Source organism: Budorcas taxicolor, chromosome X (genome assembly GCF_023091745.1).
Source record: "Budorcas taxicolor isolate Tak-1 chromosome X, Takin1.1, whole genome shotgun sequence".
NCBI classification, from domain to species: Eukaryota; Metazoa; Chordata; class Mammalia; order Artiodactyla; family Bovidae; genus Budorcas; species Budorcas taxicolor.
Window position 1 is genome coordinate 25,414,470 of NC_068935.1, and position 24,376 is coordinate 25,438,845.

Below are 24,376 nucleotides of genomic sequence, written 5' to 3' on the forward strand. Positions count from 1 at the left end.
TGTCCCTGCAACTGTGTGATGAGGTAATAATATAGTTCTTATTATAAGCATAAGAAAAGCTACAACCAACCTAGACAGCATACTAAAAAGCTGAGACTAATTTGCCAAGCTGGAATCAAGATTGCTGGGGGAAATATCAATAACCTCAGATATGCAGATGACACCACCCTTATGGCAGAAACTGAAGAAGAACTAAAGAGCCTCTTGATTACAGTGAAAAGGAGAATGAAAAAGTTGGCTTAAAACTCAACATTCAGAAAACTAAGATCATGGAATCCAGTCCCATCACACCGTGTCAAATAGATGGGGAAACAGTGGCAGACTTTATTTTGGGGGGGGCTCCAAAATCACTGCAGATGGTAACTGCAGCCATGAAATTATAAGACGCTTGCTCCTTGGAAGAAACGTTATGACCAACCTAAACAGCATATTAAAAAGCAGAGACATTACTTTGCCAACAAAGGTCTGTCTAGTCAAGGCTATGGTTTTTCCAGTTGTCATGTATGGATGTGAGAGTTGGACTGTAAAGAAAGCTGAGTGCCAAAGAATTGATGCTTTTGAACTGTGGTGTTGGAGATGCTTGAGAAACCCTTGGACTACAAGAAGATCAAACCAATCAATCCTAAAGGAAGTCAGTCCTGAAATTCATTGAAAGGACTGAAGCAGAAACTCCAATACTTTGGCCATCTCATGTGAAGAACTGACTCATTTGAAAAGACCCTGATGCTGGGAAAGATTGAAGGGAGGAGAAGGGGACAACAGAGGATGAGATGGTTGGATGGTATCACTGACTCAATGGACATGAGTTTGAGTAAGCTCTGGGAGTTGGTGATGGATGGGAGGCTGGCGTGCTGCAGTCCATGGGATCACAAAGAGTCAGACACGAGCAACTGAACTGAACTGAACTGAACTGACACTTTTAATGCAGTTTTGAGGATTATAGGAAATATATGTAAAGTACTTAGTATTATACTCAATACATAACTGCCACTGCTGATGGTGATAGTGGTACTTCCTCCCAGACCTTCTACTCAACGCTTAACATGATCACACATAGAGACACACAGGGACAGATATGTGACTCATTAGGCACTGGATGATACATTTAAGGAAGTCAGTACTGAGGTACAAATGTTTTATTGATAAGGCAGGTTTGAGGCAGAGGAAATTCTCTGGAGCTCTCTTTCTGCCTTGTGGCATCAGAAAGAGGCAGATAGGCTAAGGGATGGGCCTGAAAATGTCATTGATCCCAGGTTTCACAGTGCCACTGAATATTCGGTCTTTTTAAAGTTTATGCCAGAGCAAGAGAGAAATTGGCAGTAGGATTGTTAGATGTATCTTTGAATATATAAATCTGAAGTTATGGTTTCATGAGTAAGCATTTTCTTGAGAAAGCTCATTTGTATCCTAAATGGTGCTGAATATCCATAGAAACATATTAGAAACTATTTGAGAGACTATAAACAGTAACAGAAAATAATTATGATGATATTCCCAAAGTCTTTAGATAATCTTTTGCTTTAGATAGGATTTTGGAGTACTTATAATATTCTGTGGGAAAAAATAAGTATTTTTAAAAAGCACTTTAGTTAAATAACTGGGCCATTATGGCAATCTTGCATCTTAGTACATTATGATGAGTAGATTAATATGTTGATAAAACATCTGTGTGAAGAAAAAAAGTGAAGATGTAGAATACACATACGTTTAGCAACATCCAGATATTCTGCTAAATTTGGCATTTGTTTTATGGTTTAAATGTCACAATGTGCTTTGTCCCAACATCCTTCACACAAACTTATTTCTAGAAACTGTTTTCATCTAGATGAGTCAAGAATTAGGAAAACTAAATATATCCACATCCCCCAAAATTAATCCTATCCTTTAACAAAAATATTTTAATTATTTCAAAGAAAAACTGGCTGCTTATATTTTATTTCTTTCATTATTCTAGGACGAATTTGTTAAAATTTTTTGTTTGTTTCTTAACATTTTTATTTTTAAAATTTATTTTTATTTGAAGTATAGTTGATTTACAATATCATGTTAGTTTTAGAAATACAGCACAGAAATTTCATTATTATATATGTATGTGTATATATATATATATATTCTTCTTCAGACTCTCCCCTCTTATAAGTTATTAAAAATATTGAGTATAATTACCTGTGCTATACAGTAACTCCTTGCTGCATATAACAATTTTAGATATGCTAGTGTGTATATGTTAATTCCAGCCTCCTAATTTATCCCTACCTGCAACCCCCTTTCTCCTTTGGGTAACCATAGTTTGTTTTCTCTGTTTGTGACTCTGTTTCATAAATAAGTTCATTCATGTCATATTTATTTTTTCCTCTCTGACAAAGGCTTTACTGACAACTGATAGCTTATGGTGAAGGATGTCAGATTTATGATCTCTGAAGAAGATATGGCAGCAAATTTGGAAAACTCAGCAGTAGCCACAGGACTGGAAAAGGTCAGTTTCCATTCCAATCCCAAAGAAAGGCAATACCAAAGAATGCTCAAACTATCACACAATTGCACTCATCTTACCCACTAGCAAAGAAATGCTCAAAATTCTCTAAGCCAGGCTTCACCAATACATGAACCATGAATTTCCAGATGTTCACGCTGGTTTTAGAAAAGGCAGAGGAACCAGAGATCAAATTGCCAACATCCTCTGGATCATGGAAAAAGTAAGAGAGTTCCAGAAAGACATCTATTTCTGCTTTATTGACTATGCCAAAACCTTTGACTGTGTGGATCACAATAAACTGTGGAAAATTCTGAGAGAGATGGGAATACCAGAACACCTAACCTGCGTCTTGAGAAACCTGTATGCAAGTCAGGAAGCAGCAGTTAGAACTGGACATGGAACAACAGACTGGTTCCAAATAGGAAAAGGAGTACATCGAGGCTGTATATTGTCACCCTGCTTATTTAACTTATATGCAGAGTACATCATGAGAAACACTGGACTGGAAGAAACACAAGCTGGAATCAAGATTTCCAGGAGAAATATCAATAACCTCTGATATGCAGATGACACCACCCTTATGGCAGGAAGTGAAGAGGAACTAAAAAGCCTCTTGATGAAAGTGAAAGAGGAGAGTGAAAAGTTGGCTCAAAGCTCAACATTCAGAAAACGAAGATCATGGCATCTGGTCCCATCACTTCATGGGAAATAGATGTGGAAACAGTGTCAGACTTTATTTTTTTCGGCTCCAAAATCACTGCAGATGGTAATTGCAACCATGAAATTAAAAAACGCATACTCCTTGGAAGGAAAATTATGACCAACCTAGATAACATATTGAAAAGCAGAGACATTACTTTGCCAACAAAGGTCCATCTAGTCAAGGCTATGATTTTTCCAGTGGTCATGTATGGATGTGAGAGTTGGACTGTGAAGAAAGCTGAGCACCAAAGAATTGATGCTTTTGAACTGTGGTGTTGGAGAAGACTCTTGGGAGTCCCTTGGACTGCAAGGAGATCCAACCAGTCCATTCTGAAGGAGATCATTCCTGGGTGTTCTTTGGAAGGACTGACAGTGAGGCTGAAACTCCAATACTTTGGCCACCTCATGCAAAGAGTTGACTCATTGGAATAGACTATGATGCTGGGAGGGATTGGGGGCAGGAGGAGAAGGGGACAACAGAGGATGAGATGGCTGGATGGCATCACTGACTTGATGGACATGAGTTTGAGTAAACTCTGGGAGTTGGTGATAGCCAGGGAGGCCTGGCATGCTGCAATTCATGGGGTCACAAAGAGTCGGACACGACTGAGCAACTGATCTGAACTGAACTGAAGAAGATATAGCTTCGAAACCAGGGACCAGTCTCAATCACTCAGTAGCTTTTGTGTAGCAGAGTTTTATTAAAGTGGAAAAGGAACAAAGAAAACTTTTGACATAGACATCAGAAGGGGGACAGAGAATGCCCAAATCCGTAATGTTAGCAAGGAAGCCATATACTTTTTTAATTGGCTTTTAGAATAAATCAGAAGAATGTCTCAAGGTTGTAAAGATTGTACAACCTTGTACTAGGTTGTACTAGACCCGTCCCCACAATTTACATTTGAAGATGATAGGATTAGAACTAACAATAGAAAGATTTTACCAGACCCACTCCAATAATATACATTTTAAGATGACAGGATTAGAAGATGGCAGAGGAATAGGATGGGGAGACCACTTTCTGCCCCACAAATTCATCAAAAGAACATTTGAACGCTGAGTAAATTCCACAAAACAACTTCTGAATGTTGACAGAGGACATCAGGCACCCAGAAAAGCAGCCCATTTTCTTCGAAAGGAGGTAGGACAAAATGTAAAAGATAAAAAGAGAGACAAAAGAGGTAAGGACAGAGATTCGTCCAGGGAAGGGAGTCTTAAAAAAGAGATGTTTCCAAACACCGGGAAACACTCTCACCTTGCGGGTCTGTGGTGACCCTTGGAAACTCAGAGGGCAAGATAACCAGGAGGAAAAATAAATAATTAAACCCCACAGATTATGTGCCTAAAGGCAACTCCCAGCGTAGAAGCAGTGCAGAAGCTCACATCCATCACTAGCAAGCAGGGAATGGACAGGGAGACGGGCTGCATTGCTTAGGGTAAGGACCAAGCCTGAATGCCCTGAGGGCAATCTGAGGGGACTAACTTGAGACAGCAACCCAGACTGTGGGATAGCTATCCTGCAAAAAGCCCTAACCTAAGACACCGCCAGGCCCACTCACAGAACAAAGGACTGAACAGAGCTAGCCGGCTGTGGACCGGCCCATCCTCTGCTGGAGACAGGCAGGAGAGGGCAGACAGAGCAAGAAGGGGGCAATCACAGCCCCAGAAAGGCATCATCTACCAAACTTCAAGCAGGCTTCATTGCTAACCAAGACTTCTTGGGATTTGGACGGTCGACATTCGCCGGGAGGGTAGCAGCCAGAGATCAACTCCCCAGAAGAGACACATGGCACACCTGAGAAGGTGTGCTAGTCACACACCCAGAAAACCAAGCAGCTGGGACAGAGGAGGCGATAAGCCACAGCCAACTGGGTGCTACAACACTCGCCAAGCACCTGGCCACCTGCACTGCTCGAACCTGGGAAGGGCACAAATCACAGGCCCAACAAAGTCTGCGCCTTTGTAGAGAACCCAAGAACCTGAACTGGAGCAGCTTAGACCTGAGAAGGGCATGCAAACCAGGGCCCACCTCAGACAGTTCCCAGCAGAGCAACCTAGAGCCTGAACAGTATAGACTGGGAAAGCACACATGCTGTGAGCAGGGGCAAACCCAGTGTGGCCAAGACACTGTGAGCACTCCCCACACACACCAGTGATATTTGTTTGCAGTGTTCCTCCCTCCCCACAGCAGGACTGAACAAGTAAGCCTAAAAAGGTGACCACCACCCCCCCCCACCCCCCACCCCCCCGTGTCAGGGCAGAAATTAGACACTGAAGAGACCAGCAAACAGAAGAAGCTAAAATAGAGGGAACCACTTTGGAAGTGACAGGTGCAATAGATTAAAACTCTGCAGTTAGCACCAATTACATAGGAAGGGACCTATAGATCTTGAGAAGTATAAGCCGGACCAAGGAACTATCTGAAAATGAACTGACCCCACACTGTCCACAACAACACCAGCGAAAGTCCTAGATATATTTTTACTATTATCATTTTTTTGATTTTTTAAAAATTTTAAGTCCTCTATTACTCCTTAATTTTCATTATTATAACATACTATTACTTAGCAAAAAAAAAAAGGACCCTACTTTTAAAGCAAACTTCACATATATATATTTTATAATTTTTGTGACTTTGTTTTTCTTTAATATTGTATTTTTGAGAATCTAACCTCTACTCTAGATTTTTAATCTCTGCTTTTTGGTATTTGTTATCAATTTTGTACCTTTAAGAACCCAATCTTCAGGACCCATATTTACTTGGGAGTGAGATTACTGGCTTGATTGCTCTCTCCCACTTTGGACTCTTCTTTTTCTCTGCCAGGTTGCCTCTATCTCCTCCCTCCCCCTTCTCTTCTCTACCCAACTCTGAATCTCTTTGTGTGTTCTGGGCTGTGAAGAACACTTAGGGAACTGAATCCTGGCTAGATCTGTCTCTCTCCTTTTGATTCCCCCTTAATCCTCCTGGCCACCTCTGTCTCCTTCCTCTTTTCTCTGTGTATCTCTGTGAACATCTCTGAAGGATCCAGACCATGGAGAGCACATAGGGAAGTGATTACTGGCTAGCTTGCTCTCTCCCCCTTTGATTCCCCCTCTTCTCCTCTGGGTCACCTCTATCTCCTTCCTCTCTCTTCTCTTCTCCATGTAACTCTATATACCTCTCCGGGTGTCCCTCACTGTGGAGAAACTTTTCATCATTAACCTAGATGTCTTACCATCAGTGCTGTATACATGGAGAAGTCTTGAAGCTACTGCAACAACAAGACTGAAAACCAGAGGCAGGAGACTTAAGTCCAAATCCTGAGAATACCAGAGAACTCCTGACTGCAAGGAACATTAATCGATAGGTGCTGATCAAATGCCTCCATACCTACACTGAAATCAAGCACCACCCAAGGGCTAACAAGATCCAGAGCAAGACATACCACACAAATTCTCCAGCCACACAGGAACATAGCCCTGAACTTCAATATACAGGCTGTCCAAAGTCACACCAAACCCACTGACATCTCAAAACTCATTACTGGAGACCTCATTGCACTCCAGAGAAAAGAAATACAGCTCCATTCACCAGAACACCGACACAAGCTTCCCTAACCAGTAAACCTTGAAAGCCACCTGTCCAACCCTATCCACAGGGAGGAACCTCCACAATAAAGAAGAACCACAAATTTCCAGCATACAGAAAGGCCACCCCAAACACAGCAACCTAAACAAGATGAAAATGCAGAGAAATATTCAGCATGTAAAGGAACATGATAAAAGCCCACCAAACCAAACAAAAGAGGAGGAGATAGGGAGTCTACCTGAAAAAGAATTCAGAATAATGATAATAAAAATGATCCAAAATCTTGAAAACAAAATGGAGTTACAGATAAATAGCCTGGAGACAAGGATCGAGAAGATGCAAGAAAGGTTTAACAAGGACCTAGAAGAAATAAAAGAGTCATTATATAATGAATAATGTAATAAATGATTTCAAAAACACTATGGAGGGAACCAAGAGTAGAATAACAGAGGCAGAAGATAGTATAACTGAGGTAGAAGATAGAATGGTAGAAATAAGTGAATCAGAGAGGAAAAAAGAACTGAATGAAGACAAGCTCAGAGACCTCTGGGACAATGTTAAATGCCCCTACATTCGAATCATAGGAATCCAAGAAGACAAAAAGAAAGGCCATGAGAAAATACTTGAGAAGATTAAATAGTTGAAAACTTCCCTAAAATGGGGAAGGAAATAATCACCCAAGTCCAAGAAACCAGAGTCCCAAACAGGATAAACCCAAGACAAAACACCCCAAGACACATATTAATCAACAAAGATCAAACACAACAAACAAATATTAAAAGCAGCAAGGGAAAAACAACAAATAACACACAAGGGGATTCCCATAAAGATAACAGCTTATCTTTCCATAGAAATTCTTCAGGCCAGGAGGGAATGGCAGGACATACCTAAAGTGATGAAAGAAAATAACTTACAATCCAGATTACTGGACCCAGCAAGGATCTCATTCAAATATGAAGGAGAAATCAAAAGCTTTACAGACAAGCAAAAGCTGAGAGAATTCAGCACCACCACACCAGCTCTCCAACAAATGGTAAAGGATCTTCTCTAGACTGGAAACACATGAAGGGTATATAAACTCAAACCGGAAACAACAAAGTAAATGGCAATGGGATCATACTTATCAATAATTACTTTAAATGTAAATGGGTTGAATGCCCCAATCAAAAGACAAAGACTGGCTGAATGGATACAAAAACAAGACCCCTATATATGTTGTCTACAAGAGACCCACCTTGAAACAAGGGACACATACAGACTGAAAGTGAAGGGCTGGAAAAAGTTATTCCATGCAAACAGAGACCAAAAGAAAGCAGGAGTAGCAATATTCATCAGATAAAGTAGACTTTAAAATAAAGGCTGTGAAAAGAGACAAAGAAGGACACTACATAATGATCAAAGGATCAATCCAAGAAGAAGATATAACAATTATAAATATATATGCACCCAACATAGGAGCACTGCAATATATAAGACAAGTACTAACAAGTATGAAAGGGGAATTAACAATAACACAATAATAGTGGGAGACTTTAATACCCCACTCACCTATGGATAGATCAACTAAACAGAAAATTAACAAGGAAACACAACTTTAAATGATACAATGGACCAGTTAGACCTAATTGATATCTATAAGATATTTCACCCTAGAACAATGAATTTCACCTTTTTCTCAAGCACACATGGAACCTTCTCCAGGATAGATCACATCCTGGGCCATAAATCTAGCCTTGGTAAATTCAAAAGAATTGAAATCATTCCAAGCATCTTTTCTGAACACAATGCAGTAAGATTAGATGTCAATTACTGGAGAAAAACAGTTAAAAATTCCATCATATGGAGGCTGAACAACACGCTGCTGAATAAGCAACAAATCACAAAAGAAATCAAAAAAGAAATCAAAATATGCATAGAAACGAATGAAAATGCAAACATAACAACCCAAAACCTATGGGACACTGTAAAAGCAGTGCTAAGGGGAAGGTTCATAGCAATACAGGCTTACCTCAAGGAAAGAAAAAAGACAAATAACCTAACTCTACACCTAACGCAATGAGAAAAGGAAGAAATTATGAACCTCAGGGTTAGTAGAAAGAAAGCAATCTTAAAAATTAGGGCAGAAAAAAATAATGCAAAAGAAACAAAAGAGACGATAGCAAAAATCAGCAAAGCCAAAAGCTGGTTCTTTGAGAAGATAAATAAAATTGACAAACCATTAGCCAGACTCATCAAGAAACAAAGGGAGAAAAATCAAATCAACAAAATTAGAAATGAAAATAGAAAGATCACAACAGACAACACAGAAATACAAAGGATCATAAGAGACTACTACCAGCAGCTATATGCCAATAAAATGGAAAACTTGGAAGAAATTGACAAATTCTTAGAAAAGTACAACTTTTCAAAACTGAATCAGGAAGAAATAGAAAATATTAACGGACCCATCACAAGCATGGAAATCGAAACTGTAATCAGAAATCTTCCAGCAAAGAAAAGCCCAAGAACAGATGGCTTCACAGCTGAATTCTCTGAAAAATTTAGAGAAGAGCTAACACCTATCCTACTCAAACTCTTCCAGAAAATTGCAGAGGAAAGTAAACTTCCAAACTCATTCTATGAAGCCACCATCACCCTAATACCAAAACCTGAAAAAGATGCCACAAAAACGAAAACTATAGGCCTATATAACTGATGAACATAGATGCAAAAATCCTTAACAAATTTCTAGCAAACAGAATCCAACAACATATTAAAAATATCATACATCATGACCAAGGGGGCTTTATCCCGGGGATGCAAGGATTCTTCAATACCCTCAAATCAGTGAGTGTAATACACCACATTAACAAATTGAAAAATAAAAACCATATGATTATCTCAATAGATGCAGAGAAAGCCTTTGACAAAATTCAACATCCATTTATGATAAAAAAAAAAAAAAAACCTCCAGAAAGCAGGCATAGAAGGAACACACCTCAACATAATAAAAGCTATATATGGTAAACCCACAGCAAACATTATCCTCAATGGTGAAAAATTGAAAGCATTTCCCCTAAAGACAGGAACAAGACAAAGGTGCCCATTTTCACCACTACTATTCAACATAGTTTTGGAAGTTTTGGCCACAGCAATCAGAGCAGAAAAAGAAATAAAAGGAATCCAAGTTGGAAAAGAAGAAGTAAACTCTCACTGTTTGTCGATGACATTATCCTCTACATAGAAAACCCTAAGGACTCCAGAAAATTACTAGAGCTAATCAATGAATATAATAAGTTGCAGGATATAAAATAAACACACAGAAATCCCTTGCATTCCTATACACTAACAATGAGAAAACAGAAAGAGAAATTAAGGAAACAATTCCATTCACCATGGCAATAAAAAGAATAAAATATTTAGGAATATATCAACCTAAAGAAATTAAAGACCTATAAATAGAAAATTATAAAACACTGGTGAAAGTAATCAAAGAGGACACAAATAGATAGAGAAATATACCGTGTTCATGGGTCAGAAGAATCAGTATAGTGAAAATGAGTATACTACCCAAAGCAATCTATAGATTCAAAGCAATCCCCATCAAGCTACAAACGATATTTTTCAGAGAACTAGAACAAATAATTTCACAATTTGTATGGAAATACAAAAAACCTCAAATAGCCAAAGCAATCTTGAGAAAGAAGAATGGAACTGGAGGAATCAACCTGCCTGACTTCAGGCTCTACTACAAAGCCACAGTCATCAAGACAGTATGGTACTGGCACAAAGACAGAAACATAGATCAATGGAACAAAATAGAAAGCCCAGAGATAAATCCACACACCTATGGACACCTTATCTTTGACAAAGGAGGCAAGAATATACAATGGAGAAAAGACAATCTCTTAAACAAGTGGCGCTGGGAAAACTGGTCAACCATTTGTAAAAGAATGAAACTAGAACACTTTCTAACACCATACACAAAAATAAACTCAAAATGGATTAAAGATCTAAATGTAAGACCAGAAACTATAAAACTCCTAGACGAAAACATAGGGAAAACCTCTCCGATATTAATCACAGCAGGATCCTCTATGACCGACATGCCAGAATATTGGAAATAAAAGCAAAAATAAACAAATGGGACCTAATTAAAATTAAAATCTTTTGCACAACAAAGGAAACTATAAGCAAGGTGAAAAGACAGCCTTCAGAATGGGAGGAAATAATAGCAAATGAAGCAATGGACAAAGAATTAATCTCAAAAGTATATAAGCAATTCCTGCAGCTCAATTCCAATAAAATAAACAACCCAATCTAAAAATGGGCCAAGAAGTAAACAGACATTTCTCCAAAAAGACATACTGATGGCTAACAAACACATGAATAGATGCTCAACATCACTCATTACTAGAGAAATGCAAATCAAAACCATAATGAGGCACCATTTCATGCCAGTCAGAATGGGTGCAATCCAAAAGTCTACAAGCAATAATTGCTGGAGAGGGTGTGGAGAAAAGGGAACCCTCTTACACTGTTGGTGGGAATGCAAACTAGTACAGCCACTATGGAGAACAGTGCAGAGATTCCTTAAGAAATTAGAAATAGAACTGCCTAATGACCCAGCAATCCCACTGCTCGGCATACACACTGAGGAAGCCAGAACTGAAAGAGACACGTGTACCCCAATGTTCATCACAGCACTGTTTATAATAGCCAGGACATGGAAGCAACCTAGATGTCCATCAGCAGACAATGGATAAGAAAGCTGTGGTACATATATACAATGGAGTATTACTCATCCATTAAAAAGAATACATTTGAATCAGTTCTACTGAGGTGGATGAAACTGGAGCCTATTATACAGAGTGAAGTAAGCCAGAAAGAAAAATACCAATACAGTATACTAATGCATATATATGGAATTTAGAAAGATGGTAATGATAACCCTGTATGCCAGACAGCAAAAGAGACACAGATGTATAGAACAGTCTTTTGGACTCTGTGGGAGAGGGCGAGGGTGGGATGATCTGGGAGAATAGCATTGAAACATGTATATTATAATATGTGAAATGAATCACCAGTCCAGGTTCAATGCATGATACTGGATGCTTGGGGCTGGTGCACTGGGATGATCCAGAGGGATGGGATGGGGAGGGAGGTGTGAGGGGGGCTCAGGATAGGGAACACATGTACACCCGTGGCAGATTCATGTCAATGTATGGCAAAACCAGTACAATATTGTAAATAGCCTCCATTTAAAATAAATAAACTTATATTAAAAAATAAAATAATAATAAAAATTTTTAAGAAGATGACAGGATTAGTCAGAAGGTTCTCAAGAAGGAGAAACATGTTCTCAACCAGGATACACTGTTGTTATATAGTCATTGGTACAGAATTTAACTCAGATGACTGTTATATCTACTACTGTGGGCAAGAATCCCTTAGAAGAAATGGCGTAGCCATCATAGTCAACAAGAGTCCGAAATGTAGTACTTGGATGCAATCTCAAAAACGACAGAATGAAGTCTGTTTGTTTCCAAGGCAAACCATTCAATATCACAGTAATCCAAGTCTATGCCCTGACCAGTAATGCTGAAGAAGCTGAAGTTGAACAGTTCTATGAAAACCTACAAGACCTTCTAGAATTAGCACCCCCAAAAAATGTCCTTTTCATTATAGGGGGCTGGAATACAAAAATAGAAGTCAAGAAACACCTGGAGTAACCAGCAAATTTGGCCTTGGAGTACAGAATGAAGCAGGACAAAGGTTAATAGATTTCTGCCAAGAGAATGCACTGGTCATAGCAAACACCCACTAGCAACAACACAAGAAAAGACTCTAACATGGACATCACGAGATGGTCAACACTGAAATCAGATTGGTTATATTCTTTGTAGCCAAAGATGGAGAAGCTCTATAGAGTCAGCAAAAACAAGACCAGGAGCTGACCGTGGCTCAGAACATGAACTCCTTATTGCCACATTCAGACTTAAATTGTTAAGTAGGGAAAACCACTAGACCATTCATGTATGACCTAAATCAAATCCCTTATGATTGATTATACAGTGGAAGTGAGGAATAGATTTAAGGGACTAGATCTGATAGATACGAGTGCCTGATGAACTATGGACAGAGGTTCATGACATTGCCAGGAGACAGGGATCAAGACCATCCCCAAGAAAAAGAAATGCAAAAAAACAGAATGGCTGTCTGAAGGGGCCTTACAAATAGCTGTGAAAAGAAAAGAAGCAAAGGAGAAAAGGAAAGATATGCCCATTTGAATGAAGAGTTCCAAAGAATAACAAGAAGAGATAAGAAAGCCTTCCTCAATGATCAATACGAAGAAATAGAGGGAAACAATAGAATGGGAAAGACTAAAGATCTCTTCAAGAAAATTAGAGATACCAGGGGAACATTTCATGCAAAGATGGGCTCGATAAAGGACAGAAATGGTATGAACCTAACAGAAGCAGAAGATATTAAGGGGAGGTGGCAAGAATATACAGGAGAACAGTACAAAATAATGGTCACTTTCCAGAGAGTGAAGTCAAGAGGGCCTTAGGAACAATCAGTATGAACAAAGCTAGTGGAGGTGATGGAATTCCAGGTGAGCTATGTGAAGTCCTAAAAGATGATGTTGTTAAAGTGCTGCACTCAATATGACAGCAAATTTTGACAACACAGCAGTGGCCACAGGACTGGAAAAGGTCAGCTTTCATTCCAATTCCAAAGAAAGGCAATGCCAAAGAATGCTCAAACTATCGCACAGTTGCACTCATCTCACAGGCTAGTAAAGTAATGCTCAATATTCTCCAAGTCAGGCTTCAACAGTACATGAACCATGAACATCCAGATGTTCAAGCTGGTTTTAGACAAGGCAGAGGAGCCAGAGATAAAATTGTGAACAACCGCTGGATCATCAAAACTGCAAGAGAGTTCCAGAAAAACATATTTCCACTTTGTTGATTATGGAAAAGCCTTTGACTGCGGGAATGACAATAAACTAGATAATTCTAAAACAGATGGGAATTCCAGACCACTTTACCTGTCTCCTGTGAAATCTGTATGCAGGCCAAGAAGCAATAGTTAGAACCGGACATGGAACAATGCATTGGTTCAAAATTGGGAAAGGAGTACGTCAAGGCTGTATATAGTCACCCTGCTTATTTAATGTATATGCAGAGTACATCATGAGAAATGCTGCACTGGATGAGGCACAAGCTGGAATCAAGATAGTTGGGAGAAAGATCAAGAAGCTCAGATTTGCAGATGACACCACCCTTATGGCAGAAATGAAGAACTACTAAAGAGCCTCTTGATGAAAGTGAAAGAGGAGAGTGAAAAAGTTGGCTTAAAGCTCAAGATTCAGAAAACTATCATGGCATCTGGTCCCATCACTTCATGGCAAACAGATGGGGAAACAGTGAAAATAATGACTGACTTTATTTTGGGGGGCTAAAAATCAGTGCAGATCATAACTGCAGCCATGAAATTAAAAGACACTCTTTGGAACAAAAGTTATGACCAACCTAGACAGCATATTAAAAAGCAGAGACATTACTTTGCCAATAAAGGTCCGTCTAGTCAAGGCTATCGTTTTTCCAGTAGCCATGTATGGATGTGAGAGTTGGACTATAAAGAAAGCTGAGTGCCGAAGAACTGATGCTTTTGAACTGTGGTGTTGGAGAAGACTCTCGAGAGTCCCTTGGACTGCAAGGAGATCCAACCAGTCCATCCTAAAGGAAATCAGTCCTGAATACTCATTGGAAGGACTGATGCTGAAGCTGAAACTCCCAATACTTTGGCCACCTGATGTGAAGAAGTGACTCATTGTAAAAGACCCTGATGCTGGGAAAGATTGAAGGCAGGAGGAGAAGGAGATGACAGTTTATGAGATGGTTGGATGGCATCACTGACTCCTTGGACATGAGTTTGAGTAAGCTATGGGTGTTGGTGATGGACAGGGAGGCCTGGCGTGATGCAGTCCCTGGGGTTGCAAAGAGTCAGACATGACTGAGCAACTGAACTGAACTGAAGAACTTAGTTTTGGTGGGGGAACAGGACTTTGGTCCCCTACCAGATGAACCAGTATAACCCAGCAGAGAATACAAATCTCAGGAGTAAGATGGGGTGGGGTGGGGGTGCAGGGCAGTAGTGGTCAGATTTTAAAACAACTGCTTTAGAGACAAATGGGCTGGAAAGGAGAGGTTTGGGCTAGGCTGCCTCTCTTACTATACCTCTCACTATGTGTTCTTCCTCTAGGTTGCCCTGTGTCCTCAGCGCTGACGGGAGGTACTGCTGTGAAAAGTCACAGTTGGGAAGGTGTAGTAGAGCATGCCCATGCTGTCTCTGCCCTTGGGCCCGCCCACTGGCAGGTTGATCACCCCTGCAGCCTGCTTCTGTTTCAAGTAGCAGACCAGGTTCCTGAGAAGCCGCCTCTGTAGGCCGGGATCCATCGTGGGCATCCCCTCAGTGCCAGGCCCACTGGGGTTCACCTGCATGGCCAGGAGCACTGAGTAGCCATTGGTGCTCCCCTGCGTGATGCATCGTGTGACTTCTTCCAGCTTGAGCTGGTCCAGGAGAAGGTGCTGGGCAATCTTCAACTGGATCAGCTTACTCCTGGAAGTGTGATCTTTTGAGGACTGCTGATCACCCCTGATCCCCATCTAGGATGTGCATAGATGTCGGGAAGCAGCTGTTTTTCAACAGCAGAAGCCTGTTCCAACCCAGCTGCAGTGACTGGGCATCCTCTGAAGGATTCTTGAGCTTTTTGGTCTCATGTTTTGGCTCTTCCAGAGGCTTGGGCTCGGACTCAGTGGTCCGAAGACTATGCTTACTCTCTCAGATCTTCTTTCCTGTGGGAAGAGTTGGGAGCCTCGTGGTGGGGTGGCGGCTCTGCTCTTCCGCCCCATGTCTGCTGTTGCTGAAGGAGTTGCTGCCGGACTCCTTTCCCCCTTCACTGGAATGATCTTCCTTGTGGCTGTGCTTGGGGGTTGCAGTCGGAGCCTCGGTCCGCAGGGTGCCCACCAACCTTGGTCCAGCTCCATTCCTCCTAAAAGGAGTGGGTTGTCCTTCTGTGACCACCAGACTTCCACCTGTCCTCCGAGGCCTTGGGCAGGACAAATCTCCTGGTCCCAATCTCCTCAACAGCACTCACCACTCCGGCTGCACACTGAGCAGCTACAGCCCTAGAGACTGGGCAGTCAGAGCGTTTACTGGGGCTGGTCCAGTCCCCTTCCAAAAAGGTCCTCTCGGTCTGAGTACAGGAGGTGTGTGTGTTGCGGGGGGTGGGGGGGGTGGTCCGGTCCTGCACCTGCAAGTTGGTATCCAGGTTCCAGTGCCAGGTATACCCCCGTCTTGGAGTAGCTCATAGGGCATAGGGAGGTGGGGTAGGTCAGTTTTTATTCCAGTCCCAAAGAAAGGCAATGCGAAAGGATGTGCAAAGTATCACACAATTGCACTCATCTCACACGCTAGCAGGCTTCCCTTGTAGCTCAGTCGTTAAAGAATCTGCCTGCAGTGCAGGAGACCCAGGTTCGATCCCTGGGTTAGGAAGATCCCCTGGAGAGGGAAATGACAGCCCACTCCAGTATCTTTGCCTGGAAAATCTCATGGACAGAGAAACCTGGTGAGCTGCAGTCCACGGGTCGCAAAGAGTGGGGAACTACTGAGTGACTAACACTTACTCACTTACCTACACATGCTAGTAAAGTAATGCTCAAAATTCTCCAAGCCAGGCTTCAACAGTACATGATTCGTGAACTTCAGATGTTCAAGATGGATTTAGAAAAGGCAGAGGAACCAGAGATCAAATTGCAAACAACTGCTGGATAATAGAAAAAGCAAGAGAGTTCCAGAAAGAACATCTACTTCTGCTTTATTGACTATGCCAAAGCCTTTGACTGTGTGGAACACAACAAACTGTGGAAAATTCTTAGAGATGGGAATACTGGACCACCTGACCAGCCTCTTGATAAATCTGTATGCAAGTCAGGAAGCAACAGTTAGAACTGGACATGGAACAACAGACTGGTTCCAAATAGGAAAAGGAGTACATCAAGGCTGTATATTGTCACCCTGCTTATTTAACTTATATGCAGAGTACATCATGAGAAACCCTGGGCTGGATGAAGCACAAGCTGGAATCAAGATAGCTGGGAGAAAGATCAAGAAGCTCAGATATGCAGATGACACCACCCTTATAGCAGAAAGCAAAGAACTACTAAAGAGCCTCTTGATGAAAGTGAAAGAGGAGAGTGAAAAAGTTGGCTTAAAACTCAACATTCAGAAAACTTAAGATCATGGCATCTAGTCCCATCACTTCATGGCAAATAGATGGGGAAATAGTGACAGACTTTATTTGGGGGGGCTCCAAAATCACTGCAGATGGTGGCTGCTGCCATGAAATTAAAAGAGGCTTGCTCATTGGAAGAAAAGCTACAACCAACCTAGACAGCATATTAAAAAGCAGAGACATTACTTTGCCAACAAAGGTCCATCTAGTCAAGGCTTTGGTGTTTGCAGTAGTCATGTACGGATGTGAGAGTTGGACTATAAAGAAAGCTGAGTGCTGAAGAACTGATGCTTTTGAACTGTGGTGTTGGAGAAGACTCTTGAGAGTCCCTTGGACTGCAAGGAGATCCAACCAGTCCATCCTAAAGGAAATCAGTCCTGAATACTCATTGGAAAGACTGATGCTGAAGCTGAAGCTCCCAATATTTTGGCTACCTGATGCAAAGAACTGACTCACTGGAAAAGACCCTGATGTAGTGGGGAAAGATTGAAGGCGGGAGGAGAAGGGGATGTCAGAGTATGAGATGGTTGGGTGGTATTACTGACTCAATTGACATGAGTTTGAGTAAACTCCGGGAGTTGGTGATGGACAAGGTGGCCTGGCATGCTGTAGTCCAAGGGGTCGCAGAGTTGACCCGACTGAACAACTGAACAGTAGTGATCTAGGAACTTAAAATATACTGAAAGCAGTGAAAGAAATGTGTTTTCCACAGTGTATAAGATGATTGCCAACCACATGTCTTATATTGTTGTATAACCATCAGTGTATACACAAGTAGTTTTACCTCTAGTGATAGCCCCAGTCATGAAGTGCTCTTCAACTCTTATTGTGCATCAAAATCGCCTGTGGAATTTTTAAAAAAATATTTGGAAATTCTATTTTTCAAGTGTAGAAATTCTGGTTCAGTTGGCCAGAGGTGGGACGACCTTTTACCTTGGAAAACTCTTCAGGTGAATTTAATGTATAATTTGAATTGAAAGCCCTGTATTTGTTTAGAGTACAGGTAGGGGCAAAAGTTAGTGAATGGAGAAACTATGAGCAAGTTGTGTTAGTCTCAGAAGGAAAGAATGTTGAAAATTTGTGATGGGAAACAGTGTCAGTGAACGAACTTTAACCATTTTAAAATATAGAATACAATTGTTTATTAAAATCTTATTCAACAAAATTTGTAGAGTGTATGTTATGAGCCAATCAGTATGCCAAGCTCTAAATAATTGAAGACAGGGTCCTTGCCTTCATGAGACAGTTTGATGTATGTTTCTTTAAGTAAAAAATAATAATAATAATTACACAAATAACTAATCACAAATATTGTGCATGCTATGAAAAATATCTCAAGAGTGTTTAGTCTGGAAGCTCAAGGGAAGCCTTTCATAAGGGTTGTTTAAAGTTTACACTTGATGTATGACCCAGGTAAAGGTTTTTATGTGTCTAGGGGCTCTGATGCTTTTGAACTATGGTGTTGGAGAAGACTCTTGAGAGTCCCTTGGACTGCAAGGAGATCAGCCCTGGGATTTCTTTGGAAGGAATGATGCTAAAGCTGAAGCTCCAGTTCTTTGGCCACCTCATGCGAAGAGTTGACTCATTGGAAAAGACTTTGATGCTGGGAGGGATTGGGAGCAGGAGGAGAAGGGGACGGCAGAGGATGAGATGGCTGGATGGCATCACTGACTCGATAGACATGAATCTGAGTGAACTCCGGGAGTTGGTAATGGACAGGGAGGCCTGGCATGCTGCGATTCATGGGGTCGCAAAGAGTCGGACACGACTGAGCGACTGAACTGAACTTAGGGGCTCTGAAACAAGAAAGAATGCTATTGTAGTGGTCCCTAAACCAGCAGCATCATCTGAGAACTTATAGAGATGTAAATAATGAAGTCCCATCTTAGACCTACCTAATGAGAAAATTTGGGGATGAAGTTCAGCTATCTGTGTCTTAACAAGCCCTTCAGAGGATTGTGACCTAAATAAAGTGTGAAACTTCCCTGGTAGCCCAGTGGTCAAGACTCTGAGTTTGCAATGTAGGGGCCTGGGTTCAGCCCCTGATTAGGGAACGTAATCCCACATGCCACAGGTGGCCATTTCTTCCTGCCCTCCCTCCCCCACTACACCACCATCCCCAGGATCTTCCCAACTTAGTGATCAAATCCATGTCTCTTGCCTGTCCTGCATTGGCAGGCAAATTTTTTACCACTATGCCATCTGGGAAGCTCAAAGATTCCACATGTGGGAAGGAAGAAGAAAGATCCTACCCATGTGCCACAACTAAGACCAGCACAACCAAATTAAATAAATATTATACACACACACACACACATACACACACACACACACACACACATCTATATAAACGTTAATTGTATGGGACTTCCCTGGCAGTCTAGTAGTTAGGACTCCACACTTCCACTGCAGGGGACGTGGGTTCGATCCCTGGTTGGGGAACTAAGATCCCACATGCTGCATGGTGCAGCCAAAAAAAAAAGGTCACCTTGGAAGCTGTGAGAAGGGGGAAATGGAGGATGAAAGAAACAAGATCACTTATGAGACACATGTAGTGGTCTAGGCAAAATATAAAGGAAGAATAGTGATAGTGTGGATGGAGAGATGGAAGTATATATAAGAAATAATAGGTGGTAGACTTGATCAGATTTTGTGATAGGATACTGAAATGAGATATTGGATGCCATTGACTGAAATAAGAATAGTGGGGAAATTGAAAAGCTAAGCCAGTTTGAGGTGACAAAAATGTATGTTGGGGGTCATGGATCAGATAATCCTCATAATTCTTACAATGTTGCGAGGATTGTGGAAGTGAATGAAGTAATTGCTCGGTCTCACACACATGCTAAATAGCAGAAATGGATTGAAACCTAGGTCTGTCTGACTCTACAAGCTATGCTCTTTTTGTTTATACTAGATGGCATTTTCATAGTAGTGAGCCTTTAGTATTGTGTAAGGCAATATGGTATGGCAGAGATGAATTAAAGAGGGCTCTTTTGGCCTCTCCTGGTCCAATGAACCATGTGGAGGTAGCGGAAAAAAACCTCGGTTTAGGAAATGGAAATCACAGTGAAGAACCAAATGAGAATGTGCAGAAAATAAGGCATAGGAAATCATGGAGCAGAGACTTTGAGTGCATAGCCTCCAAGTTGACTTGCTATAGAGTTGATTACACTACAGGCTTGAGAATAGGGGAGTCACATAATCTGAATATCAAATAGGGAATAGACTTGCTTTCGTGGTGGTGTTAGGGCCAAGGGCAGGCTTGCCCCAAAATGTGCCACTCTGGCATGAAGATTATTTTGAGCTGAAAACAAACAACCAAGCCTCAAAAGACTAAGGAAAAGCCTTTGAGCTTCCCCCTACTGCCTAAAAGAATTTTAGAAGGCCTGTTCCAGGAAGAAGTTATGACCGTAGATAACTATAGTGAAATAGTAAGTATGGTAGAAAGAGAGGAACTTGGCAAAGCCCATTTGATCAGTTGTCTCTGTGTGCCATTGCATTTGGAAAGCCAAAGAAGTATTTGTTTCCCAAACGTTAACTCTTTATCTTCTTGTGAATTACCTTACTTCCCCTTGATGCCTCAGACCTCTACCTCCTCCTCCTTAATCCAGAATAAGTATATGTCACCTTGTCTTGATGTCTTTGAAATTCTTCACACTTATGTGAATTCCCTGTTCACATGTAATAAATTTGATTTTCTCCTATTAGTCTCCCTCATGTCATTTTAATTGCCAGCCAAACGATCTAAGAGGGGAAAGCAGTGAAATCTCTCCTCCCCCAACAATGGCATTAAGGAGACAAGCATTCATTCAGCTGATCATGATTTGATTTGGGGTCTAGAGAGGAAAAGACACATCCGAGACCTCTAAATTTTAGGAGCTCCTTGGAATTCTTGAGAGTTATTTCTTAAGATCTTTGCAGATTTTCAAATCCATGAATACCACTCTAGCATATAATGTCCCCATAAAATGTAGTGAAGTATGACTGAAAATTTTAAGGGAACCCTTTGGGTCTTTAACAGTCTTATAAATACAGTCTAAAATAATTCATAAAACTCTTAAATTCTACCAATATTATTAAGTCATTGTGCTCTTAGATCGTTTCACTTTCAGCACCATTACTTGGAAATTGGCATTCTCTGTACAGTCTTCATACAAGAAAGTTACTTAGTCCCACCCTATTCCTAAACGTTGCTATGTCATCCATTTCCAATAGAGAACAAAGCTATGTTAAAAAGCAAGCACTTAAAGAAAAAGAAAATGAAGTCTGTGGTGGCCAGTCAGATAGTTTCACTTACTAGCTAAGTAACTCACCTCCACATAACCAGCTGCAGAGAGGACATGGCCCAATTTCACGCCCCAGAACACTGACAAATGACTGTGTGTCATGAACCTTCAGAATCACTTGAGAATAATTAGAACTGAGTTTCAAGCCTATGAATACTTGGTCAAGGATGAGTATACATTAACCCTTTTGTCACTTAAGGTAAGACTATTGGCCCATGCCCTTACCTACCCACTAATCATAATTACTTATTAGGGGCCCTTCTGCTTGTAACACTCAAATCATGTCAAAAAGGGGCCAAGCATGGAACCAGCTCACTTATATGAGCATGAAAGTGTTGCCTTTTTAAAAATTTATTTTAACACAGCATTACTCTATTACATCTGTGAAAACTCTATGCCAGTGAGTTTTGCCTCCCAGGCAACATTTGGTAAGACTTTGGCTGGTTCAGGGCTTCCTGGGTGGCTCAGATGGTAAAGAGTCTGCCTGCAATGCAGGAGACTGGAGTTTGATCCCTGGGTCTAGAAGATCCCCTGGAGAAGGGAATGGCAATCCACTCCAGTATTGTTATTATTTTTTTTTTTTTGAAGGATAATTGTTTTACAGAATTTTGTTGTTTTCTGTCACACCTCAATGTGAATCAGCCATAGGTATACGTATATCCCCTCCCTTTTGAACCTCCCTCCCATCTCCCTTCCCACTCCAGTATTCTTGCCTGGAGAATTTCATGGACAAAGGAGCCTGGTGGGCTACAGTCCATGGGGTTGCAAAGAGTTGGACACAACTTAGTGACTAACACTTTCACTTACGGTCGGTACAACTTGGTGAGTTTTGTTACTGGCATCTAGTGAGCAGAAGGCAGGGATGTGGCTAAACATCCCACAATACATATGACAGTCCCCTGCAACATAGAATTACTCAGCTCAAGATGTCTGTAATGTTAAGGTTAAGAAACCTTGTCTTAGGTTAAGGGAATCATCTAATCAGGGAAAGGCCACTTACACTTTTTCCCACTAAAAACCGTGTTTGGTTCCCACTTTGTTCTTTTCTGGTTCTGTCAGTCCTATGATTACGAGAATCTACAGTTGCTACAGTAAAGGATACAGATTTTTTTTTTCTATTTACAAACACTTCTTTTTAGTAACATTTGTCCCATGTATAAAAATTGCTATGAACTTGTTAGGTAATTAGAATAGGGAAAAGGAGTCCAAAATGGCGGTGGCTAAAAGACAAGGGAGGGAAAAGCTTGTGAAAATAGAACAAAGGAAGGTCTGAGGACCTGAGTGAGGACTTCAGGTAGAACAGCACTCCTGGCTGAGCCCAGTTTGCATAGGGCAGGCCCAGGTGGAAGAAAACATATAAAAGGAGGAGCCAAGAACTCTCTTGCTCTCTCTCTCCCACGTGCAAATGCTCTCTCTCAACTACACCCCCCCCCCCATGTGCACTCTTGTGCTCCCCGACTCTCTTCCCTTCTTTGAGGATGGATTCTCCTGCTATCTTCTAAATAAAATAGGGGTGTAACACTGATTTGTCTTAGAGCTATGACATGGTTTGTTCAAGACCCGAGAGCTGTGATGCGCCGAGGGCTTTAATGTCCGTTGTTCCAAATCACTGTTGTGATGAGACAAGAACCGAGAAGCATACACTCACCTGACATCTGTGATGCCGTGACTTGGATTTAACCTGGCTGAAATAACCTCTGTGCAGAAGAGGACAAGCACAGCAGGAGCCCAACTCAGTGAACCTCCTGCAGTGGAAGCTGAACAGGAAGAAAACCCAGCACAGGGGAAGGCCCATCATGCTGGAAACCAGGACAGCAAAAAACGAACTCAGAAGAAAGCTCACGCAGCTCAGTCTCAGATTCCAGAAGACCTCCAGTTAAGGTAGGAGGTCCTCGCTCCGATGGCTGGAGGGACATATGCCTAACGAAATCTGAATTACTTTACAATCTCTCATTTCTTGTTTCCTCGAACCCCCTGCACACAGGCGGGTGGCTGTGGGTGCAACTGAGGGATTCTGGAGAGGCTACTCTTCGGTATGTCCCAAAGGCACTATCTGCTGGGCCCCAGTAGCTGTTACCCAAGCCGGTGGGCGTTCTTCTGTCCCTACTCTTCTCTGTACCAAGAGTCAGGCCAATGAAAACTGTGAGCACAGGTAAGGAATTAAGCAGATTTTCCGGCAGGCTATGAAGGGGATTCCTTGGCACGTTTTTCCCACTGCTTTTTCCTCCTGTTCTTCAGTTCTATCCTAGGACTCAAGCCTGGACAAAAAGTAAAAGGGGGATTTGTTAGGATTCAGAGAGAAGCCATGCTTTGCTGTGTGGGCCATTGCCGAGGACATTGCTGAGGACAAGGTCATGGAATGTGGTCTGGTTAGGTTTTGTGAGCGGGGTTAATTCATATGCTAATGAGTGGGAGGATCATCCCAGCCATTGGGGAACCACCCACTCCTCCATCTTTTGATAGTGGCTTGGAGCTGTCCTGCCACCTCTGGGTGTATCTGTTGGCTTATAGATTGGGAATTAAGGTTTACTTGAATTTGACTTATCATCTTGGACTCAATTGATTTTAAATGGTTTATGTTATGCCCTTGTGCTATGTCATTCTTTCAAAGGTTGTGATCTGCCTCCTTCCCTCCTCTTTCATGCTCCTTTCCTCAGCCCCATCTGGGCCCACGATGTTGCCTCTACAGTCTTCTGGAGGGACAACCAGAAAATAGCTGGCCTTGGGAGGGAAATACTGTATAAAATATCCAACCCCTTAATCCTACCAAGCACTGGTCAGGCTGAAGACCTTGAGGATGCCCAACTCCAGTCTGGGGGTCCCAGGACGTCATCACGCCTTGACCTGCCTAAGGATCTGGTCCTCAACAGGTTGTCACGCCTCAACCTGCTTGGGGATTCAATCTCTGGGAGGCTGTCATGCCTCAGCTTGCCTAGGGATCTGCACCCGGATCCAGGGACACCTGGCTCTCAGGTTGCAACAGTTCTGGGTAAGATAAGCTTCAAAAAGACTCACCCCTAGGGAAGTCAATCCATGAAAATTGAAGGAGGCCTATTAGT

The 24,376-nt window shown here is 41.6% G+C and overlaps 1 pseudogene; it reads right to left on the minus strand.

Annotated features, from left to right (window-relative positions):
* Positions 1-14,948: 14,948 nt before the first annotated feature.
* On the minus strand, positions 14,949-24,150 carry LOC128070179 (putative RNA-binding protein 15B; annotated as a pseudogene).
* Positions 24,151-24,376: the final 226 nt, after the last annotated feature.